Source organism: Pongo abelii, chromosome 7 (genome assembly GCF_028885655.2).
Source record: "Pongo abelii isolate AG06213 chromosome 7, NHGRI_mPonAbe1-v2.0_pri, whole genome shotgun sequence".
Classification (NCBI taxonomy): domain Eukaryota; kingdom Metazoa; phylum Chordata; class Mammalia; order Primates; family Hominidae; genus Pongo; species Pongo abelii.
This window is the reverse complement of record NC_071992.2, coordinates 122015877-122038619: the sequence shown is the minus strand read 5'-3', so window position 1 is coordinate 122038619 and position 22743 is coordinate 122015877. Positions and strand designations below refer to the sequence as shown.

Genomic DNA, 22743 nt, shown 5'->3' with positions numbered 1-22743 from the left:
ATTTCTCATTTTAGGGGCAAACTATCAGTCTTTTTTTTTTTTTTTTTTTTTTTTTTTTTTTTGAGACAGAGTCTTGCTCTGTCACCCAGGCTGGAGTGCAGTTACATGATCTCGGCTCACTGCGACCTCTGCCTCCCAGTCCAAGCAATTCCCCTGCCTCAGCCTTCTGAGTAGCTGGGACTACAGATGCCCGCCACCACGCCTGGCTAATTTTTTGTATTTTTAGTAGATACGGGGTTTCACTGTGTTAGCCAGGATGGTCTCGATCTCCTGACCTCGTGATCCACCCACCTCAGCCTCCCAAAGTGCTGGGATTACAGACGTGAGCCATCTTGCCCGGCCCTATTCAGTCTTTCATAATTAAATATGATGTTGACTACAGGTGTTTCATTAATGTCCTTTGTAAAGCTGAGGAAACTTTTTTATATTCGTAGTTTGCTAAGGGTTATTTTCTAAGGAATGAATTTTGTGTTTTGTGAAATGCTCTTTTTTTCATCTTGAGATAATCATATGTTTTTCTTTCTTCTATGGTTAATGTAGTTCATTACATTGATTGCTTTTCAATGATAAACTAACCATGCATTCTTGTGATAAATCCCTCTTAGACATGATGTATTATGCTTTTAGTATGTCTTTGATTTCAATCTGCTAAAATTTTGTTTGTTTACATTCATGTTCCTGAGGGTTATTAATCTATTATTGTTTTTCCCCCTTGCAATATACCCTAGTTTTGGTATCAGAGTAATATTGGCCTCATGAAATGAGTTGGGAATATTCCCTTTACTTTTTTCAAGGAGTATGATATGGTTTGGCTGTGTCCCCACCCAAATCTCTTCTTTAATTGTAGCTCCCATAATTCCCATGTGTTGTGGGAGGGACCCAGTGGGAGATAATTGAACCATGGGGGCAGTTTGCCCCATACTGTTCTCATGGTAGTGAATAAGTCTCATGAGATCTGATGGTTTTATAAGGGATTTCTCATTCGGCTTGGCTCTCATTCTTTCTTGCCTGCTGCTCTGTAAGACGGACGTGCTTTTCACCTTCTGCCATGATTGTGAGGCCTCCCATCCATGTGGAACTGTGAGTCCATTAAACCTCTTTTCCTTTATAAATATGACACAATCTCATATTTGGGTATGTCTTTATCAGCAGCGTGAAAACAGACTAATATAGAGGATGTGTAGGATTTATGTTATTTCTTCTTTAAATGTCTGGTAGAATTTACCAATATATTGATGTGGGCATTGCATTTTCTTTAAGAGAAGTTTTAACTACCAACTCAATTTTTAAAATTGATATAGATACAGGGGTATCAAGCTACCTAAATTTTCTGAGTTAGCTTTACAACTTGTGTCTATCACATATTTTATCCATTTCATCTGAGTTGTCAATTTTATAGGTATGAAGTTGTTAATGATCTTCAAATCTTTAGAATCTGTAGTGATTACTGCTATTCTTGATATTGCTAATTTGCACTCATTCTCTCTCTCTCTCATTCCACTTCAAGGTTTATCAGTTTCATTGATATTCTCAAAGAATGAGCATTAAGGTTTATTTATTTTTCTCTACTGATTTTCTGTTTCTGTTTCATTAATTTCCACTGTAATTTCTATTATTTCCTTTTGTCTGCTTACTTTGGACTTCTGTTGCTCTTCCTTCATTAGTTTCTTAGAGTGGAAGCTAATATTGATTTAAGATCTTTCTTCTTTTATAATGTAGGATTTAGTGACAAAATGTCCCTTTTAAGTACTGTATTAGCAGTAACTCACACTTTTAATATATTGTATCTTTCTTCAGTTCAAAATATCTTCTATTTTCCTTTTGATTTATTCTTTGAGCTATTGTGTTTTGTCAGTAATACGTTATTTAGTTCACATATTTAGGGATTTTCTAGTGATCTTTCTGGTTTTTTTTCTAATTTTATTGTAATCAGAAAATGTACTTCATGTGAATTGAATCCTTTTACACTTTTATGCTTATTTTTGGCCTAGTATATAGTTTATCTTGGGAAACATTCCATGTGTGCTAGAGATAATATGTACTCTCTTGTTTAGTAGAGTGTTCTATGAATATCAATTAGATCTAGGCCATTGATAGTGTTATTCACATCTATACTACATGTCTACTTGTGCTATCAATTTTTTAGGGAGGGTTATTGAAATATCCAGCTCTAATTTAGATTTACTTTTCCTTGAAGTTATATAATTTTTTACTTTAAAGTTTCTTATAGTGTGGGTATGCTGGTGATGAATTCTTTGAGCTGTTGCATGTCTGTCAAAGTTCTTATTCCACTTCCTTTTTTTTGGACCTCGTGATGCAACAGTATCACTTTTGCTTTTGAAGGATAAATTCATTGGGCATATAATTCTAGATTGATAATCCTTTTCATACTTTAAATAAGTTGTTCCACTCTCTTTGTATTTGTGTTGCTTAGGATGAAAAGCTGCCATACTTATCTTGGTTCCTTCATATATACAATTTTTTAATTGTTTTTAAGATTGTCTTATTTTTAGTAGTTTTGTGCAACTTGATTATAAAGTGCCACAGTGTAGTTTCCTCATATTTCTTGTGCTTGAGATTTATTAAGATTTATGGATCTCTGATTTATAGTTTTTACCAAATTTAGAATTTTTAGAATTTTGTAAAAGTATTCAATTAACATTATTGTCCCACTCTCCTCTCCTTTCTGGATTCCAATTATGCATATATTAGGCTTCCAATTATGCATATATTAGGCCTCAAATTACTGATGCTTTTTTAATTTTTAATGTTTTTTGTTACTGTTTTTGATAATTTCTATTGTCTTGTGTTCAAGATCATTACTCTTTTCTTCTATAATATCTAATTTGCCATTAATGTGTTTATTTCTGTCTATGAGACAGTAATTTTCATTTGCAGAAGTTCTATTTCAGTCTTTTAATATTTTCCATGTCTTTACCTAACTTTTGTAACCTATGAAATACAGTTTTGTGACTAAATTCCTTGTCTGCTAATTCTAACATCTGTGTCAGATCAGGGTCATTTTTGATTTATTCTCTTTCCTCATCATGGACCATGTTTTCCTGCTTCTTTGCGTGGCCAGTAATCTTTTGTTGGACACCAGGCATTATGAACTTTACCTTGTTACGTGCTTGGCATATTTGTATTCTAATTAATATTCTTGAACTTTGGGGATGCAGTTAACTTCTTGAAAACAGTTTGATTTTTTTTTCCTTTTTGGCTGATAGGAACAGACATGTATTCCTGGCCTTTGTAAGCTCCATGCCCACAAAGATAATAATAGATTATTTCTAATCTATGTACATGGTTCTTTTCCCAATCTTAGGTAGTTTCATTTCGTTCATGAGCCAAGTCAGCCCTCCACTGAATACTAAAGAGGAAGCTTCTGTAGATCTTCAGAGTTCTATCTGTGTGCAACTCTCTCCTCTCTGTTACTCTGTCTTAGGAAGTCTAAAAACTTGGTCTCCTGGAATCCGGATTACATCTACTCAGCTAAGAAAGTCTGCCTGACTCCCAGTGGGTTTCTGCTTCTGTGCTATTGACTGGAAACTCATGGCAATGAGTTGGTCAATGGTAGTGCGTGACTCATTTGTTTCCCATTTTTCGACATCACTGTCCTCCATTGTCTAATGTTCAGTGTCTTATAAAACATTACTTCTTATATTTTAGCTATTATTTTTCTTCTTTTGGTTGATTCAGTGGGATACTATATCCAGCCTTTGTAATTCCGTCTTGCCCAGACCCAAGACTTTTGGTTTTGGATATTTTTTCCTTGTTCATTCACCTTAAATTAAACAGTTATGCCTCTAGATTACATGAAATACAACTGAAGCATCATTCAGCTCAGTTATCAGGCATTATGTCAAATTATTTCAGAATAAAACCTGACTCACCAAATATTTGTCAGTGAAATTCTATCACCTATGTTTTCCATTTTTCTCAAATTCACTTACCTTTTCTCAGAACTTAAGAGATGTTGTTGTCATTACATTTATCCTTCAAGGATAAGATATAATTATAAAATAATATTTTCTTTTTTGTATGTGTTTCATTTGTAAGGATATTCTACAACTATGAAAATTCAGAAATCAAATAGTTTTACTTAGAAAAAAAAAGTATGCCTAGTATTTGTCAAAAAGTCGAACTGTAGAAGGTTGAAAATCCCAAATCATTAGAAAATCTGAATTTATCCCCAGAAGACTGATTTATTTGTGCATGTCTGTATCTTTCCTTAAACCTGAAAGGGTTGGGGTGGGGAAGGTTTCATGTGCATTAGCCTACTCTACAGCCAATTTAAAAGTCAAAATGTCTATCATATGTTTTAATTTTAGGAATATAAGTCTTAAATGTTCCAACATTTAATGAATATATTAGACTTGTTGATAGCTTCTGTATATTAAAAATCTGTCCTTGTTGACAATCTTTTTTTTTTTTTTTTTTGAGATGGAGTCTCGTTCTGTTGCCCAGGCAGGAGTGCAGTGGCACGATCTCAGCTCACCGCAATCTCTGCCTCCTGGGTTCAAGTGATTCTCCTGCCACAGCCTTCTAAGTAGCTGGGATTACAGGTGCATGCCACCACCCCTGGCTAATTTTTGTATTTTTAGTAGAGACGGATTTCTCCATGTTGGCCAGGCTGGTCTTGAACTCATGACCTCAGGATGATTTGCCCGCCTCAGCCTCCCAAAGTGCTGGGATTACAGGTGTGAGCCACCATGCCCAGCTGGCAATCTTAAAATTGGATTTTTTTTTTCAGAAATTTTAGTAAATTAGAAACAGAAAAGACTATACATAAATTGACACCCTAAAATAACGTCTAGGGCCTTGGATATGCCATATTGCTTCTGGAACTAATATTTAGGGGATACTCAACATAAACCTGTAATTTTTCTTCTTGAATGTCACTATTATGGACATTGAAAATGATGAGCAGAGGAGAATGAGAATTAAATTGTTTAGCATGGCCTCTTGAGGACATCCGACTCTGATATTTTGTCATGTCCAAAGGATACATAATACAATATTTTATGCTGTGAATTGAAAAATGATTTATAAGAAATCTCAGGAATGACCTTCTATTTTCTCCTATTACTTTTCTAAAGTCTTCCCCTGTCAGTAATTACACTAATAGCTCTGTCCAGATGCAGTAATTAAATTTCTCTTTTCTCAACAACACAGTGCTCATTTCCTATATTCTAAGCATACAGTTTGAGTTTTTCTTTTTATCCAATGATCAGTTGAAATGACAGAAGAAATGAAGTACGAAATATACTAGCCTGGGTTTTAAATTAGGGATCGATTCCATTGACAGAACTACAATTCTAAAATTCTTATGCTTGAAGTGCAGAGTGGGCTTACTGATCAGTCATCATTCACCACATAGACAAGGGAAGCCCAACTGAACCGAAAAGTATCTGTCATTTTCTCTGATGAAATCTGTCTCAACTACTAATATAATGGGACTCCCTCTGAAAGCCTGGGAACAAATAGACACATTTTCCAAACAAGTCGGTAGTTCTAATCTAATAACTTCTAGATTTCCACATCTAGTTAGGATGTAGACGATATGAAATATCTTCACTCCCATTGAAACAGCAAGAAATTATTGCTTAAATATCTGTATATGCAGAAAGACAGATTGATAAATAGATATAGATGTACATGTAGATATTCATATACATATTTTCTTTAAAGCGATCTGGGCATAAAGAAAGCTAAAACTGAAAGGCATTGAACTCAGAGGATGAGCTCTTTGGCAATGATGATGGAAAAGATACAGGAAATTTTCACACTGAAGATCCACTGGTGAAGTTGGGGATGTGGGAGAAGGTGGGGGCAAGCAGTGAACTAGGCTTCTGGAGAAGAAAATCTTGGTTTTACTTGAGAGGAAACAGTCAAACTTGTGACAAACCTGTGGGCTAATGTGTCAGGTTTTAATCTGAAGGAAGCTGAAACTCAAAGATAATGCTCTCTGCAAAATAATTAGTTTTTAAAAAATTGCTCAATAATCAGAGGCTAGGGACAAGGTTGGAAAGCAGAAAGAGCTCTCTGTCTTCACAGTATCACAATTTTGATACCTGGAGATGTCAAAGTCTCTTGTTTGATCTTCTCGCTGTCATTAAGTCTCTCAGTCCTTGACTCCTTAATTACATAGGCTGTTGTCTTGCAGTCTCATAGTAACAAGATCTCACGGTCTCGCAGTCTTCCGGTCTTGAAATCCTACACCTTGTAATATGGAAATCTCAGCCTGTTAAACAGATGGTCTCAGAATCTCAGGATCTCACAAGTTCAAGGTCTAACAGGCTCAAGGTCATGCAGTTTTGAGATCTAGCAATATCATAGTGTTTGGTTCTAGGGCTCTCCTGAAGGAAGAGCCTAAATTCAATGCTGTGGAAGCCATTGTGACCAAATCCTGATACAATCCAACTTATGATACAGTCAAAACCATCAGCCCTTTGGCAGCATAGAAAATGGAGACTGGGCTGACAAATACAATGTCTTAGACAGCTACTACCAATTTGACAGAATAGCAGGAAAATCAGTAAATTTAAATATAGGCTAATAGAAGTCAAAACTGTAGTATAGAAAGAAAAAAAAGGAAAAATAATGAAATTAGGACAGGCAAAGTTTCTTAAATGGGACACAGAAAGCAGTAATCATAAAAGAAAAAAACAGAAAAATAGGTTAGACCTCATCAAAATTAAAAAGTGTTCTCAAACTACACTGTTAAGAAAATTAGAAGTTAAGCCACAAAATGAAAGAAAATATTTGCAAAACATTTATCTGACAACTGACTCATATCCAAATATACATAACAATTATATGAGAAAAGCAATCCAACAAAAATGGGCAAAACATTCAAGAAGAAACTTCACAAAAAGTAGATACGTGAATGGCCAGTAAGCCAATCATAAGTAAAAAACAAAAAAACAAAAAACGAACAAACAAAAAAAATGAGAGTACCAAGTCCTGAAAAATACATAGAGCAAAGTAAACTTTCATACTTTGCTGATAGGAGTTAAATAGCCCAGCCTCTGTGGAAAACCATGTTTTGTCATAAAGTTAAACATGTATCTACCCCATGACTCAGCATTTCCATTCGTAGGTATTTACCCAAGAAAAGTAAAAATATGGGCCCGCAAAAAGATTTATCAATGTGCATTTCAATTTTATTCACTTTCCAAACAGGAAATGACCCCAATGCTCATATGAGTGAAACTGTGGAATAATCGTACAATGGAATGCTCCCCTGCAATAAAAATGAACAGACAACTAATACACAACAGGAATGAATCTGAAAATATTGGGGGAATAAGTCAGACACAAATAGGATCGTATAATCCTATTCCAATTATTTGAAATTCTACCATTCAAAATGATGGAGAAATAAAATTAGTGGGTGTTTTTGTATTTGTTTTTGTTTTTGTTTTGACAGAATCTTGCTCTGTTGCCTGGCTGGAGTGCAGTGGTGCGATCTCGGCTCAATGCAATCTCCACCTCCCAGGTTCAAGTGATTCTCCTGCCTCAGCCTACTTAGTAGCTGGGATTACAGGCACCTGCCATCATACCCAGCTAATTTTTGTATTTTTAGTAGAGATGGAGTTTCACCATGTTGGCCAGGATGGTCTCCATCTCTTGACCTCGTGATCTGCCTGCCTCGGCCTTCCAAAGTGCTGGGATTATAGGTGTAAGCCACCGCGCCCGGCCAAAATTAGTGGTTTTGAGGTTGAGGAATTGAATGAAAAAGAACTGGTGGTGTAAATATTTTGTATCTTGATTCAGGTGGGAGTTATAAGTTATATACATTTGTCAAAGCTCATTGGACTGTTCACTCACTTAAAATATGTACGTCATATCATACATAAGGTACATTCAATAAAGCTGATTTAAAATAAACAAGAGAAGAGGACCAGTTTAAGTAATCAGAATGGATGTGAAAAACTTTATAAAGATGCTTATAATTTCTACTCTATAAAATATTAATTATAACCGCCATTTGTTGTATATTCACTAATAGTCAAAGATTGTATATAATTGTCTTATACATGCTATTTCATTCAAAACATCACAATAAAACTATAAGTTTACATTAACTTTAACTATCTGGATGCAACATTTTTTAGTCAGTCCAATGAAAAATATGACATGTATAAAATTTTCATCCATAAAATGTTCTACCATTTAGCTAATAGTGTTTTATCTTTGCCTCATGGAATATGTCCTTCACATTTGCTGCTATGTGATTCTTATGTTAACTAGCTTATGTCTTGAAACATTTATTTCATCAGGTTGGTTGCTTTCAGCAGAAACACTCTTACCATATTCTCCATTTTGTTGGCTATCATATGACCTTGGCCTCCAGAGCTGACTGGATCAGCACTGCTGCTTGACTGTGCAGCCAGTGTCTCCTCTGTCAATAAAGCTAAATCAAAGGATACCACCTGTGAGAGAAACAGCTATGAATACAAGACTGAATGTTTTGTTTTGTCTTCTCCTACAGTTTATGGCAAAGTGACTAAGGATAGTGTTGAATAATTTTGTTTCCTCTGTTTCCATTCTGTAATCCACTCTTCTGGAAGCAGAGAGGAGTTGTATTGTCTTTCCAGTGTTGCAATGTTCCAAAAGGATTCTCTTTGTCCTCAAACCAATATACCTTTAAACACTGAATTTTAAATCACACATTAGCCTAGAAGAGTTACCATATGGTACTATCACTTTTCTTGAATGCCATATTTGAAGGTGACTTTTCATCATCAATATCCCACACGAAATGGTAGCATTTGCCTTTCTTTTCTTCCTGTTTATTAATCACATAATAAACAAAATTAGAGCTACCAAATTTCTATGAGCAATGAAGCAATAGCTTGACAAATAAAAAAACAAAATAAAACAAATAAATAACAAAACAAAAATCTGCTTTCAGCACACTGATAAAATCTTAAGCTCTCAGCCCCCCACCATTTACTGTATTGATATAATTCATATACATGTGGCTTTATAACGAAAAGTGTGTTAAAAATGATTGTGATCAGTAAAACAAAAACATCTGAAGTCAACCTTAAAAAAAAAAAAGTGCTTAATGTAATCCCAGCTACTCGGGAGGCTGAGGCAGGAGAATGGCGTGAACCCGGGAGGCAGAGCTTGCAGTGAGCCGAGACTGTGCCACCGCACTCCAGCCTGGGCAACAGAGCAAGACTCCGTCTCAAAAAAAAAAAATATATATATATATATATATATATATGTGTTTTCTAATATAGAAAATAAAGAATATAACTAGGCTACGTTTTGAAAAATGTAAAATAATATCTATAATTAGACTACATATCATTGTTAAGGAAAATAGGATAATAGCAGAGCCATATTTGAACTACAGTACAAGAAGGGAACTATGTTGTAAATTTACACATGCAATAAGATAGAAAATCTCTCACTTAGATAAGGAGAGCAAAACATTTAGTCCAAATAAACTTTATCAAAGAAATTTGAAAACAAATTGTCAAGTTTCACGTTTGAATTAAGAAGTTGCAAATATTATACTCCATAATGGCATTTTAATATTTAGAGTTATAGACTTTACTATAATCATTTTAAAAGAAACTATTATAGCTCTCTTTCTCTTCGGCACGCCACTGAAGATCCTGGTGTCGCCATGGGCTGCCGCCCCGCCCACTGTTACCCGTATTGTAAGAACCAACCGTACCCAAAGTCTCACTTCTGCCAAGGTGTCCCTGATGCCAAGATTCGCATCTTTGACCTGGGGCAGAAGGCGGCAAAAGTGGATGAGTTTCTGCTCTGCGGCCACATGGTGTCAGATGAATATGAGCAGCTGTCCTCTGAAGTCCTGGAGGCTGCCTGAATTTGTGCCAATAAGTACATGGTAAAAAGTTGTGGCAAAGACAGTTTCCATATCCGGGTGCGACTCCACCCCTTCCACGTGATCCACATCAACAAGATGTTGTCCTGTGCTGGGGCTGACAGGCTGCAAACAGACCTGCCAGGTGCCTTTGGAAAGCCCCAGGGCACTGTGGCCAGGGTTCACATTGGCTAAGTTATCACGTCCATCCGCACCAAGCTGCAGAACAAGGAACACGTGATTGAGACCCTGCGCAGGACCAACTGAAAGTCTCCTGGCCGCCAGAAGATCCACATCTCAAAGAAGTGGGGCTTCACCAAGTTCATTGCTGATGAATTTGAAGACATGGTGGCTGAAAAATGGCTCATCCCAGATGTCTGTGAGGTCAAGTACATCCCCAGTCATGGCCCTCTGGACAAGTGGCGGGCCCTGCACTCATGAGGGCTTCCACTGTGCTGCCCCCCTCTTAATACTCACCAATAAATTCTACTTCCTGTCAAAAAAAAAAAAAAAGAAACTCTTATAAAGCTGTCTACATGCCTGTCTGTTCTTCTCTTTGCAAAGTGTAATTTGTTGATATAATTTTTATTTCTATAATATCTTCCACATAGCATCAAAAATTCAATGCTATGTCAAAAAGAATATCTCAAATTATATGTTCATCTCCAAAATAAGAATAGACCTACTTAAAATGTACAATGTTTTGTCGTTGCATGAAAACAATGTAGGATGCATAATGGTTCAGAGAGATGTGATATCCTTTTTTATATTAGGAATTAAGAATGGGGTCTGTAATTCACATATATGTCTATACTTGTACTTGTTAATAACCTAAAGAAGCCCAAACTATTTCTTATTATATTTCCTTAAGAAGGAGGCAAATAATTCTCAGATTTAGTGTCCCATTTTTACCTAATGTTCTCAAGGTAAGATATCTGCAATAATTTCTTCTTACATTTCATCACAGATTTCTTGGGATCCAAATATCAAAATGCATGGTAATATATATGTGAGATATTCATAGCAGACACTGGAGGTGTCTACCCAATATCCATTTAATTTCTCTTTCTTACTAATGTAACTCTGATTATGTTCAGGCCACTAATGTACCTAAAGAAAATAATTTAATCTCTCAACCTTGGCTGCAGTCAAGGGCGGTCATGTGTTACATTTACGGATAATAAAATGTTGGAGATGGCTTTTTGTTCATGAATAAAAAAGCCAGTCATCCTGCCAGTAATATGGATATAATAGGCAGGCATTTTGTGACCATGAGGAGAAAAGATCCACTTCAGGAACGGCAGATTAGAAAGATGGAAGGCAATTGAATTTTTGAGGGCACACGTGAGCAGATGCACCAAGCCTGGACTATGTATTTCCTAACTTCATGTGAAGCATAAAATCTAAGCCACATTTGGTTAAGCTACTATGTGCTTTTGTTCCAAGGCCTTCCAGTAACTCCAGCTCCCAAGAGATTAGGGCTTAGCACCTGAGCATTTTGGTATCCTGAAATATCTACTTAGTCTGAAGAACTCATTTTCTTTCCCTAACATTGTAGTCTCCTCCAGGACTAGAGGATTGCTTAAGTATTAACCTATTTGAATAAGGACCTGATATTAGGACTGATATGGCCTAATTCTTGTCAGTGTTCTCCTAGAGGAATGGATCATTTCAGCCAATGAAGCTATGAAGGATGACATTTCACAGCCAAAGACTGGAGTTGTATAGTGAATGAACAGATTGTCACACTTTATAATGCGGTCATTAACTTACCTAGCTCTAAGTACCCCTAGTCTCCTAGACGTGAACTTCTTGTTGACTGTTACTTACAGCTCTGGAGTAACCTTATCTGTCCTCATACATTTCAAAAATTGATAATTGCTAGACCAGAGCTAAGCTTGCTCTGACATTGAATACTATGTTTTGAGCTATATAAGCATCTTATTTTGGATCAAATTTTGCAACCAGATTTTGTTTGCTTTAGTGTTAGGTAGTCTGAGTTGCTAAGATCACATCCAATAAGCTGAACCGTCTCGTATTATGACTTATCTGTGAAGCAGATATTACCTGTGAATTTATCATGCAATTTGAAATTCAGAATTTCTTATGAAAATAAAAATTTGAACTAGAAATAGTTTCAAATTGGAAAGCTCTTTGGAACTAGTATTATCATTTATGTCTTGACCTGAAAATAACAGAAAATAACAGCTTTTTTATTGAGTTTGGATGTTAAAAACCTTGAAACGTTCAAGAATTAATGAGACATTGAAGTTCAGGAGCAGAGGTTTATTCCTGGCTGAATCATTTGTGTCTAAAACATTTTTATTTCAGGCCAGAAAGAGTCCCCAAAGACTCAAGATTTGTACTGGTCTATAGAGTTCAGTACACTCTACGCTTACTACTGTCAAATGGGAAAGACAAGGCTAGAAGATTTAAAATTTTAACTAACAACATTCCCATTGCTAAGATTTCAACACAGGTGAATTGCCGCTTTGTAAATTTTGATGAGAACAACATGAAATATGAATGTTTTGTGTGTGTGTTTGTGTATACATATAACATATACATGTGTTTAATATATATACATCTGACAATTACTGGGTAATTATTTATATTCACATTTTAAAATTTTATACTGTAATTTTAGTGTGAGTAAGGACAATAGAAGACCATTTTGAAGAAGTATATGGAACATCTGTTACAATATTCAACAGAGTTATGTTTGTTCCACAGAATAAACTATCAGAAGCACCAAGAAAGGAATAACTGCAAACTATTACCACAATAAGAAATGTAAATTTTATAGACTTCACCTAATTTAGTCCAAATAATAAAGTGTAAGTTAGATGCACCAATGCTGCTTTATTCACATTTGTTCAATTTCATAATGTTACTTATTGATTTATTTCTTCTATAAGAAAGTAGCTGATGATTCTGTATTGAACCCCAGTCAAGGCATGCAATAATAGCTAGAATGTGTTTATGAAAGTAACACCTAAAATACTGTATATCTATTTTCATTACCTAAAAAGAGTTGGTTGTGCATTTTTATATTATCTACAAGCAGGCTGAGGAGATGAATCCTCCCAGTTAATCAGTCCTTTAAATAACATTATTTGAACTGTGTCAGGAAAAGTAAGAAATTACAAGAGAAAAATACAGCAGGCTGGGCACGGTGGCTCACACCTGTAATCCCAGCACTTTGGGAGGCCGAGGCGTGCGGATCACGAGGTCAGGAGATCGAGACCATCCTGGCTAACACAGTGAAACCCTGTCTCTACTAAAAATACAAAAAAATTAGCCGGGCAAGGTGGTGGGCACCTGTAGTCCCAGCTACTCGGGAGGCTGAGGCAGGAGAATGGCGTGAACCCCAGGGGGCGGAGCCTGCAGTGAGCCAAGATCGTGCCACTGCACTCCAGCCTGAGCAACAGCGAGACTCCCTCTCAAAAAAAAAAAAAAGAAAAGAAAAAGAAAAATACAGCATAATTCTCTATGGCTTATTCTATTCCAATAGCATTTGCAATATAATTTTGAAATACAAGTGACACACATACAAAAACGAAGCCACCAAGTTGTAACAATAAATAAGAGAAATAATTGCTTACTGCAATGGTATAGAAAAAGTATATATCACTTGATATTATAAAAATAAGATTTAGGCAGAAAGGTTTAGTTTAGGGAAATTGGCATTATTATAATATCCTAGAATGTTTTTAACGTGTATGTTTGTGTCATTGTCAATGTCAAAGCAAATGTCTCCAAGTCATTGTGCAACAAGCTATTGCTAAAACATGACTATCTCACTACTGCATGAGTTTCCCAACCTTATATGAGGTCTCTATTGTGTTCTCCCCTCCAATATAATAACTTTAAATTCCTTAATTTCAGTATATTCCATAATTTGTCTAGCTGTAGAATTGTATATGTACATAATATATGCAAAATAGTCATGTACATACACACACAAAACTTGAACCATCATCATGAAAATATTAGGGAAAAGCAGGAGATTCTTTAAAATACATTTTAAAAGCAAGAAAAAGGAGGTAAAAGCAACACAAATAGGGAAAACATGTTCATTCAGTTTCAGCAGAGAGGCAGAAACCAGATAACATATTTCATTGAATCTAAAAACCATTCATTTTAAGATGAACAGTTTTTCTTGTACCACCAAGAAAGAAAAAAATGCTTCCAATTATACTATGACACATTATTGATGAGAAGATGCATCTTGATTTCTGCAGTACTAACATGTGAAAAAAAGTTTTTTACATCGATGAAACATGTACTTAATGTTTTTCATCTTTCTTTTATTTTGAGGGGCTATCTTCTTTTTAAAGTACCCATTCTTAATATTAATATTTCAGATTAACATTAAAGTTTTACTTCCAAGTAACTGAAATGGTAAATGAGAATGCTAATAGGCTGCAAACATTTCCTTTTTCCATGAGTTACATCTGAAGTCTAAAGTGTGTTTAGTGCCCCATTCATAAAGAAAAGATTTGCCCTACAAAAGAACAAATCATAGATTTGATACAAGTGAGTTTTATTATTAAGTGCCTGGAGACTTATGGGCTCAACAATCTGAATTAATAATGCAGAACTGAGAATGTGTTTGTCTATTTTTATTTCTTCTAGACTAATGTTTGAAGTGCAAGTCTCTATTATTAGACTAATTTTCTCTCCATTATAGAACCCTTTAACAAACTCATTACTTTTCAAAACAAATGCATCTACCTTACTCAAATTAATGGGACACTTAGTTGAACATTCTTTTCAAATTCTTATGGCCTTTTTTTTTTTACTATAACATAATTAAACAGTGCAATCTAGTATCTGTCTATGATATAAACACGTATTTTAGGTACAACTATTATTATTCCTTTCCTAAACAATGCTAAATATTAATTTAAGACTTTAAGAGAAAAAAAAAGTCAAAGCTAGTATAAGGTTTTCTGTAGGTCTCATTAATAGCATGTGACAGCCTTGTATGTATTGACAGATTTGAGTTATAATCCTAATTTTTAAATTATAGTATGGATCTCATGTTATTAATGCTTCTTTAAACTACAGTATGGATACAAGATTGTTAATGCTTCTTTCTCAGATTATTAATGCTTCTTTTAAAGTAGGTTAAAAAAGTGAAAATCTAATTCTAATTAGTGTAAAACTGGAAGAAGTTCTTCTGCATGTTACTCCTTTAAAACTTCTATTTTAAAAATATCAGATAGTTATCCCATAAATTGGATCTATGCCTGCTGGCTATATATAGCAAAGCACTAAGACTTGTTCCCTTGTCTAAGCTGATGAGATAGTGTTATAACGATGCTAATAGCTTGATTAAGACAGCTGCTATGTGAGGAACACAGTGTAAAGGGCATGTAAGTAGCAACTGTTCTCAGACCTTAGCATCTTGTATGTTGGATGTTACATGGCAAGAGAATAACATATGTGAGCTGTATTATAGTGGCTGCCATGGAAACCATTTACCTGAGTTAAGATGCCGTGTTATACTCAGAGCTTTTATAATAGAGTAATTTAAAAACCTTCATTTAAAATTATTTTTGTAATTTATTTTCAAAATCAGCAATCAATAATACTATTTTCTGTATTAATCAACATCACATTTAATCTCGGTGCTTCAATTTCCTCTACCAAAGGTACAATAATAACATATAAGCCATGCCCATTTCTTAGGGTCATTATGTCAAATAAGATAGTGTACTGGAAAGTACTTTACACTCCTGCCATTAGTTAATATGTAGGAAACAACACAATTAAATTCCATAAAATAAGGAGTTGCATTTTTTCAAGGTTAGTGAATTGACCGGGTGAGCCCAGCTAGCCCCCAAGGAATTCCATCCAAAGCTGTCCATTTCTTATTTATCGTTTAGTGCCACCTGTTGGCAGTTTTGTTTTCTGGCTCAAATATTAGTGGAAGCAATCCTGGGTTCTACTGCTGCTTGGAAAGTCTAAGAGTGCAGAAGGGAGTCCAGAAATCTCCTAGTTGTTGGTATTTCCTCCATTCATATTGAGGATATTAGGAACAGATAATAGTGGGAATAGGAGAATCAACTGTACCCCTTCATCTTCTTCTGATAGCTTTCTACTCCATCTTTCTTTTCCCCTTTTCCCCACCCCCACTCTGCAAGATAAGAGGTTTAGTCTGTCACAGTTGGAGGGTGTAAGAGAGTGGGTGGAAGACAGGAGTACTGGGTTGAACAATTGGATTATATCAAAATCAGAATGATTAGATGGCTTGTTTCTCTTTGCATGCTTTTTATTGTTTATTTTTCTTATTTTCATTGATTTTTAAAAAGCACATTTTATCATGTACACTTAATGTATACAACATGATGTTATGGGATACATATAGACAGTAAAAATGTTACCATAGTGAAGCAAATGAACATTATCTATCTATCTATCTATCTATCTATCTATCTATCTATCTATCTATCATCTATCATCTAACATAGACTTTCTTTTCGTTTAAATCTACTCATTTAGCATGAATCTCCAATACAATTTCATTACCTGTAGTTCTCATGTTGTACCTTAGGATCTCTAGACTTGTTCATCATACATACATGCTTATTTGTATCCTCTGAGCTACATCTCTTCGTTTCTTCCCACCCCCATTTCTAGTAAGCACTATTTTTTCTGTCTCTGTATATCTGAATTTTTTGTGTGTTCGATAAGTGAGATTGTGCAATTTTTTTTCTGTGTCTTACTGATTTCACTTAACTGGATTATCCATGTTTTGGCAAATGGCAAGATGCCATTCTTTTTTCGGATAAATAATATTCCATTCTATACAGATGCTCCTTGACAGCGGGTTAAGGCCCAATAAACCAATCATAAACTAAAAATATCCTAAGTGGAAAAATGGATTTAATATGTCCAACCTACCAAACATCATAGCTTAGCATAGCCTACCTTAAACATTCTCAGAACATTTTCATTAGCCTACAGTTGGACAGAATCATCTAACAGAAAGCCTATTTTATAGCAAAGTGTTGAGTACCTCGTGTAATTCATTGAATTCTGAAAGTGAAAAACAGAATGATTGTATAAGCACTTAAAGTATGTTTTATACTGAATGTATATCACTTTCACACCATCATAGATTTGAAAAATTTTAAGTACAACCCTCATAAGTTAGAGATTATCTGTATGTCTACCACAGATTCTTTATCTATTTTTTCACCCATGGACACTTGGGTTGTTCCCATATCCTGGCTACTGTGAAGAATAACTCAGTGAACATGAGGGTGCAGATCTCTTTATGAGATTTCCTTGAGTATGTGTATGCCTTATAAACTACAAAGTAACATGAATGAAATATTATAATCTCTACTAAAATCATCTACACATTTTTGTGATAAATTTTACCTAAAGCAGGCTGCCATAAAAAACTGTCTGCATGTTAACTTTTATACTTTTTATTAGCAAAATTTGAGAGCCAGCATATTCACATTTAAAAATGTAATAAATTCAAATTGGAGAAAGCTGAAGAGTTGACATAATTGCTAATCGGTGGAAAAGTCACCGAAATTGGCTTGAGAATTTTTCTCATGATGGTTTCTTTTGTGTCCATCATTGCTCCCCACTATTATGACACAAAGAATATGCATAGCAGTGTAGAGAAGAAGCATCGACTAAAATAAACTTTTAAGAAATCCTGAAAGGGAATTTTTAAAAAGCCAAACAAAGTCTGGGAGAGTAGTATAATTCAGTGGCTGAGGACATAGACTCTGGAGCCAAATTGCCTGGTTCCAATATCCTAGCTTTGTCAATTACTAGTTATAAGACCTTGATCACATCACTTAAATTCTCTGTGCCTCGGTTTCCTCTTCTGTAAAACGGATACAAGATACCTACTTCATAGAGGTGTTACAATAAAAAATAAACTTTCAACGTATAAAAAGAACTAAATTAATATAAATTTACATCATATAAAATTTCACAGCAGTGTAGTTTATCTTTAAGTGCATTTTAAAGTGGACATTCTATGCTTATTATTTTTCCCTACACATGCTCTGAATTTTGTACTGGAGAAGTTGGCATAGAGAGGTAAACTATACTTAATGACACCTTCTTCTAAATATCTCTTAAAATTTAGAATTTCCTCTGGTCAGTGATAAATGGTGGACAAAAATCTAGGTTCAGTAATTCCTTGCATATTAAAAACTCTAAAGCTAGAAGATCAACTTATCTATTAAAATCTGCTGAATTTACTGAGTTAGTGGAGGCTAACTTTGTAATAATTGGATCTACAAACATAAGTCTCTTAATCACAATCTTGCAGACAGAACAATCCTGTGTGAATGAGCTGGTGGGTATGATAGTCCATCTTCATGCAATTATATGAGGTCCCAAAATGATGATGCCTTTGTGCTTCTTTCCATTCAACCCAGCCAGAAAGTAAAGAGCACATGGAGGAGGCTTACATGGGTAGTTTCTATGGACCCATCACTTCCATTCACATGCTGTTGGCGAAAACTCCATTTTTTGGCTTCACCTAACTGCAAAGGATACTGGGAAGTTTATTTTCTGCTGAGCAGCCTCTTACTAGCAACAACTATGCCCAGCAGAATGGGAAGCGTATTCTGTGCTGAGCTTAACATCTTTGACACACCTAAGTGTCAAAGATTTTACATATTTTGAGGGTCTTGTACGGTGTTTTAAAGACTTACAAATTGAATATTAACATTTAATAGTTTGTAGATTTTACAAAAATCTTTCATAATCCTACCTTCTCTTGAAAAATCAGAAGATTTGGACAAAATGGATTTATAGTTCCCCTGGGTAGCAATTGGTTGCAGCTGCCTGCATTCTCCCCAGTTTGCTAGAGGGAGCATTTTGCCAGCATCACTCTTTAATTTGCCTTCCTGAATTTGGAGGCATTAAATTTGTGACCCTTGGCAGATCATGAGATGAAAAACTTGATTTAAGAAATCTAGGGGCTGGGTGCGGTGGCTCATGCCTGTAATCCCGGCACTTTGGGAAGCCGAGGTGGGTGGATCACGAGGTCAGGAGTTCAAGACCAGTCAGGCCAAGATGGTGAAACCCCGTCTCTACTAAAAATACAAAAATTATCTGGGTCTGGTGGTGCATGCCTGTAATCCCAGCCACTCAGGAGGCTGAGGGCAGAAGAATCCCTTGAACCTGGGAGGCGAAGGTTTCAGTGAGCCGAGATCGCGCCACTGCACTCCAGCCTGGGTGACAGAGCAAGACTCCTTCTCAAAAAAAAAAAGAAGAAAACTAGGAAATTCTAAATTTTAAAGGATCTTCAGAAGAAGAAGAGTCACTTATTGTAGTTCGCCTTTCTGTGCCAACTTCTCCAAATAGAAAATTCAGAGCATGTGTAGAAAAAAGAAAACTACGTACATAATGTATACTTTAAAATATATTTAAAGAACAATACATTTAAATATAGAAGGAAAGGAGCAGAGGAAGTGAAAGAGGAGAAAAATAGGGAAAGACAAAGACAGGGTCAGGGATAAGCAGAAATTTTAAAAAATAGAACAAGTAAGAGAGAAACTTTTTCAAAGTAAATAAAGATATTGATGGAGAGCAACAAAAAAATTTTGATGAATCTAATATGGAGAGGTTTTCATAATATTTCATATATTTAAGAATGTTTACTAAGAGGTAACAATATAATGATGATGATATTAACAATACGTAATGACAACTAAGATTTATGGTGTATTCACTCTTTGCTGGCATGATGCTAAGGACTTTATATAGATGGTTTCATTTGGTCATTTGAGAATTATGGCTTAAGTCAACAAAAAAAGTGATGATTAGTCACCTACATGACATCAGACAGGCTTTGAAATGCAGAGACGTCCAGAGAGATACCAAAGGTCCCCTCCCTGGGAGGGAAGCGTCAACAATTTTAATGAATTATTGATTGGACACTCCAGTGGGCAAGAGAAGGGAAAAAACCAGCAAAGCGATAACGATTCTAAAATATGCTTCATAATTTATTGCATAATAACATTTTTTAATAGATTGACCTTGAAAATTGTTTTGTGAGTTGAATATCATCATTTATTTTTTTCTGTGATGTCTTCTAGCTTCCAGTAGTGATGGTAGAGAGTTTAGAATATTCCAATGTCAAAATTTAGCCAAGATGTCATCATTGTTGGGTGTTGTTTTCAAAGACAATATTGTTTAAATCAGAAATTCAGAAACATGATGTCTCTACCTAGTCATTGTTTCCTCTAACAAATGGTTTTTCCTCCTATTGGACAAATTTTACTTAAATTATTGACTATTGTCTAGAGATGTGGAGACATATGTATGATTAATGGGCAGGTGTGATTTTACATTTAATATTGAGAAACAAAAGAGGAACTTTAGATAGAAATTTAAAAATCAGTTTTATTATTCTGCAGAGAAGTCAGCTCCTTTCTTTTCCTAAATGATATTGGAAATATAAAATTTCTCTAGTAACTTCAAAAAAGTGATTAATCTGGCATTGTTTTTGTTTTCTTGCTGGATAATAGAAAAGATACTAACCTGGTAGAAACTTTCTTTAGTTATTAGTTTCTTTATAAACAAAATAGTAAGAAGAATATTGAGATGATGTTTCCAGCAGCAATAATTTCATGTTATAAAAATCTTAAAAAGCATTTTCAACTAGAGAATCTTGAGAAATTATGTATTAGATAACCAAGTAGATTCATAATGCTTTTTACCTAGTTTGAGTGGCAGACAGTTTTAAGGTTAAACAAAGACTCTTCCCTTGTTGCCTCTAAGAATCATCAAATTATTTCATTATTCACCTCAAAATCTTCCACATATCCTTTCTTCTTTTCCAAGAATTTTAAACGAATGTATACATAATGAATTGAATTGTCATCTCTAGAAAATAGTGATGCATTAGATTTTTAAAGTATCTTTTTACAGTTGAAATTGTGATATCTTTATTTATACTGACAACTTTTTAAAAAATACAATTGTAATGAGGCATCATACAAAAATAACTCTAAGCTGCCTTTTTTTAAACAATAAAAGCTTTTTAAAAAAAGTATGTTAAAATAGTTGCCACTTTTATAATAGTTTCACAACAGATAATTCTAAAGTATATTCTCATTATTTTTAACACATGTAAATGATACTTTAAAAATGTAGAACTTCATTTTATGAAAATCCATTTAGAATTCCATTAGTTCTTTGTTGTGAAATAAGATATTTGTTTATTCTCCCATTTTTTCCTTATTCAATCTGTGAGCCACTGTATTTTGATCAGTTCACCAAACCATGACACGCATTCATCATATATTCCTCCCACATGCTTTGAAGCTGTTGGACACTTATACCACTGTCTTGCAAAGCTGGGCTCATTGGCAGGCCATGGTAAAGTGAAGAACACCTCACTTGGAGCTGCTGCTCCTGAAGGCCCAGCAGTGGACCTTAGAGACTGACCATTGTTTTATTGATTGATTTAGTTTTTTTATTTTTTTGAGAGTGTCTTGCTCTGTTGCCACTGGCCATTGTTTTAGCTGGGGATTACTGCTGTAGTTGAGCACCAAATACGGCAAAGAAAGGAGAATGGGCCGCTACATCAATCAAAAAGCTGTCAACCCAACCCTTCCTCATGAACATATTACCAAGGGAGGCACAGAGTTAAGAAGCATCCTGACTGTGGCTGCTCACAGCCCCTCTTAATCCCCTCTCATCATAGCACCTGAATGATAGAAACAACATAAACACCAACATCCAGGCTCCAACCAACTTCTAACTAGGGAATTTAAGTGTATACCAGAGAAGTAAGGCAACTAATCTGTGTCAATTTTCAGAACTTAAGAAACAGTCACATTTAAAAATGGATAAAGGAAAAACAAGAAGGTCTCTATGCAGTAAGCATGGAGCATAAAGGAAAGCATGATATGCTATGTTTGCTTGATAAAAAGCATATGTTCAAAGAAGACTTTTCTCCCAGATAACAGAAGAAAGATTGGATGACTTCACCTTCTTAAAGGAAATTAAATAAAATATTAGCTCTATGAAGTTGGAGATGATAAGAAGATGAGAAAGAGACAGGCTGCAACAAAAGGGAAGTTAGCATGAAATAAATTAAGGGAGGAAATGACACTGATGATCTTAAAACTGCATTGGAAGCAAGAAAGAGAAGTAACAATGTAAAAGCCTATGAATGGAAAACAGGCTTGAGAATATCATACCATTGAAAGAATGTGATTGAATAGACGATAATCAAAATTGTAGAAAATAATAGAAATCCATCATTGAGATAATAGTCATACTTGAATAGGAAAAGAACACATGCAACAGACAAATATTCAAAGATAAAATAGAATAAACCATTCCTGAATTGAATGAGGACCTGAAACTATAGATCAGGGTTTATCATATAGAAAAAACTGTATTAAAGACCAACCAACATTCAGAAACATCCTAGTGAATTTATTGAACTCTAAGAATAAGGAAAGAATACTTCAAATATCTAGAAAACAAGAGGTCACCTACAAGTAAAAAAATTAGTCTAGCTTTAAATTGTCAGCCAAATAGCTGACAGATGGAAGTGGAGCAATTTGTATAGAAGGTGCATACACTAGAGGTCTTTGCAGTCTTGTCAATGCAAAGACAACAGACGGTCAATTATGTGAAGATTTAGGAATATACAATCCATTTATCTTTCCTGATGAATCTACTTGAATATATAATTAGTGCAATGAAAAGTAAAATGTAAACTTCATGAAAGTTGTGCTGTGTATATATTTGAACACAGATTTATACCTAAATGGTTATGGCTACAGATTATATACATAATTATTCCTGTCTATCATCTATCTACCTATTCTTTCTTGCTAAGATGAAAAATCTATACACGAAAATAATACAATGGAGACCAAAAT

General features: G+C 34.9%; 1 long non-coding RNA gene and 1 pseudogene across 1 annotated transcript in view; both read left to right on the top strand.

The window, feature by feature from the left end:
• The window catches only part of LOC103891373 (uncharacterized), a 287072-nt gene that overhangs the window by 45726 nt on the left and 218603 nt on the right, over window positions 1-22743 (top strand). The gene's annotated exons all lie outside the window — the stretch shown is intronic.
• On the top strand, window positions 9647-10367 carry LOC100442550 (large ribosomal subunit protein uL16-like; annotated as a pseudogene).